This window comes from Pinus tabuliformis, chromosome 5_2, assembly GCF_031772625.1.
Source record: "Pinus tabuliformis cultivar Carrire ecotype Pingquan chromosome 5_2, CPIR1, whole genome shotgun sequence".
Taxonomy (NCBI): domain Eukaryota; kingdom Viridiplantae; phylum Streptophyta; class Pinopsida; order Pinales; family Pinaceae; genus Pinus; species Pinus tabuliformis.
In genome coordinates this window covers 83,030,799-83,033,796 of record NC_142306.1, presented here as the reverse complement: position 1 = coordinate 83,033,796, position 2,998 = coordinate 83,030,799, and the positions used below count along the sequence as shown (strand labels likewise).

The following is a 2,998-nucleotide window of genomic DNA, read 5'->3' as shown; positions in this document are numbered from 1 at the left end:
ATTGATAAATATGGTTGTGCTAGTTCTATAATTAAAATTAACACTAATATATAATTATATAAAATTATTTATAAAGATTACGATATTTCAACTCGCACAATTTCACAATCACACATCCAATGTTATTGAAAATGGTTAATAGAGGTTGAACGACGCACCTGCTTTTCGAATATGACAGCGGTTCCCATAGCATTTTATGGATAGAGAAGGATCACAGGTTTATACGAATTTACGTGATTATTATAGTCACGATATTTTTCCATGTGTCTACCTAGCGTAGGTTGTGCACTCACTCAGATTTGAAAATTGTTCCTTGTGAAGCAATTCAAATCTGGCCTTTTGGTTGCTGTTTTCTAAACTAAATTATATATAGTGGAACGTTCGTCGAAATGTGGAAGATTAAGGGATAGGATATGCCATTAATGGCAGAAATGTGGTCAACAGAAGATTGGGATTAAATGTCTGCGCCACCGTGTGAAATAGAGAGAGTGGAATAAGGAGATGAGCACCAAAACTGTACCGAAAGAGTGGAAAAGCCATAGCCACACGAGGACCAAAACTGTGCTGTCTCTATCACTGAAAGGGATGGAAAGTGAACAGGAAGCCATCTCTTGTCTCAATTTTGATGAATAGGCGTACATTCCCCGCTTTGCCTTCACTGCAAGTCTTCCATTTTATGGAGGCTATAGATAGTTGTAAAATATATATATATATTATTGATATGAATGTGATCCCTTCCACGTTGCTTTTGACGCAACTGTTCCTTTTGTTGAAATAGTGTCTGCTCCTATATATTTCTGTGCAGCTACCGCTTACATACAGAGGAAATATAAAACTCACTCCCTGCACTCTCTGGAAGAGATTCCATCTGAAGGTGTCACACTATATCTGCAAAATCAATCTGCGGTGCAGTATCATGGCATTAACCAACAACAACTGTTCCTTTTGTTGAAATAGTGTCTGCTCCTATATATTTCTGTGCAGCTACCGCTTACATACAGAGGAAATATAAAACTCACTCCCTGCACTCTCTGGAAGAGATTCCATCTGAAGGTGTCACACTATATCTGCAAAATCAATCTGCGGTGCAGTATCATGGCATTAACCAACAACACTTGTCAAGTAGGAGATGTGTCGCGTGAGAGTTATGAAGAGACCGACAAGACCACCCGTAGAATTTTCTCGCTACTGGAAAGCAATTGGTTGTCACAATATAAATCGTTTTCTCATGCAGAACCAAGATCAAGCAGAAGAGTCTGCATTTTAAGCATCGATGGCAGCGGAATGAGAGGGATTCTCGCCTGTCGCTATCTCTTATATCTCCAAAACGCTTTGCAACTCAAGACGGGAAATCCGAATGCGCACATCTCAGACTATTTTGACATTGCTGCGGGGACTAATATTGGTGGAATTATGGTTGCTGCGTTGTTCGCAAAGGGTGAAAACGGCAGAGCTCTTTACACGCCCCAAGAGACGATGGATTTCATTATAGAAAAGGGGAAACACATGTTCCACTTGTCGTCATCATGTGGGTTGCTGGGCAAGTTAATCCTGAGGCTCAAGGCAGCGGCTGCATCAATATGCTCCTCCAATAGCCTTGCAAAGATTTTGCAGGGGTTATTCAGAAGTAGCGATGGGCGACCATTAACATTGAGAGACACACTGAAGCCCGTTCTGATACCCTGCTACGATTTATGCAGCGCTTCGCCGTTCTTGTTCGCAGAGGCAAGTGCTAAGCACACTCAGAGTTACAATTTCAATATGTGGGAAGTCTGTCATGCGACCATGTGCTCTCCAGGATTTGAGAAGCCTATTGCGATGAAGTCTCTCAATGGGCTAACAACAATTGTGGGAATAGACGGAGGGTTAGTGATGAACAATCCCACAGCTGCGGCCATTACTCATGTGTTGAATAATAAGGTTGACTTTCCGTCTGTTAAAGGGGTGGATGATATCTTGGTGTTGTCCCTGGGAGCGGGAGCAATTGATTGTCCATACAAATACGAGCAAGTAAAAAAGTGGGGAATAGTGGAATGGGCAAGGCCGATTATGAATATTGTGAGTGAAGGAATCTCAGATATTGTGGATAATGCAGTCACCCAGGCTTTTGGTGTCAATCCACAAAACTATGTAAGATTGCAGGTAATTTATAAAACCACTCATGTATGTTTATGTGTCAAATGTTTTGCACGAATATTTGATTGAATATTGAACATTTTGTGTCAGGCAACGAGGAAGCCAAGCCGGGGTGTGAGTGAAGGGCATGTGAAAGCATTTTTGGAATTGGCTGAGGAGACGTTGAAAGAGAAGAGCATGGAATCAGTGAACGTTCCGTTTGGATGCAGAAGAAGGATTTCTCAGAGCAACGCTGAGAGATTAGATTTGTTTGCAGAACAGCTTGTTATTGAGCATCGAACCTCGAGAACAGCCACTAAAATGGTTTGAACTAATTTGCGGAGGCCAGGAACTTTGAATTAGCCTCCAGAACGTGCAGTGTGTCTGAATATTATTTCAAAATAAATATTTGACAACAGGACAAATAATTTTCTAATCCAAATGCTGGAATATTCTTGAAGTCCCGATTTAACAAAAGCTTCCGTTTCCGAATGTGGAAGTATGACTGTTTTTCATATTTTATAATAGCAGCGAGAATGAAGTAATCATAAAGTAATGTATGTTATGGAACCACGCATATATGTTTATGTTTCACATGTTTTACACCAATATTTCATTGAATATTAAAAAATGGATTATAGCATCTTTTGTCTCCGGCAACGAGGAGACCATGCGGATGTGTGAGTGAAGGGCATGTCACAGCATTCATGGAATTGGCGGACGAGACATTGGAACGTACAGTGTTTTAAATGTACGGGGATATTATTTCAAAATAGGACAAATAATTTTCCAATGGTACACTCAAACTAGTTATGTAAGTACTAAGTTATTCCAAGAAACGTATGTTCAAATTAGCCAATTAAGTTTTAAGTTATTCCAAAAG

The 2,998-nt window shown here is 40.2% G+C and overlaps 1 pseudogene; it reads left to right on the top strand.

The window, feature by feature from the left end:
• The first annotated feature begins 1,095 nt into the window (after positions 1-1,095).
• LOC149157645 (putative inactive patatin-like protein 9 pseudogene) lies at positions 1,096-2,445 on the top strand (annotated as a pseudogene).
• The last annotated feature ends 553 nt before the right edge of the window (positions 2,446-2,998 follow it).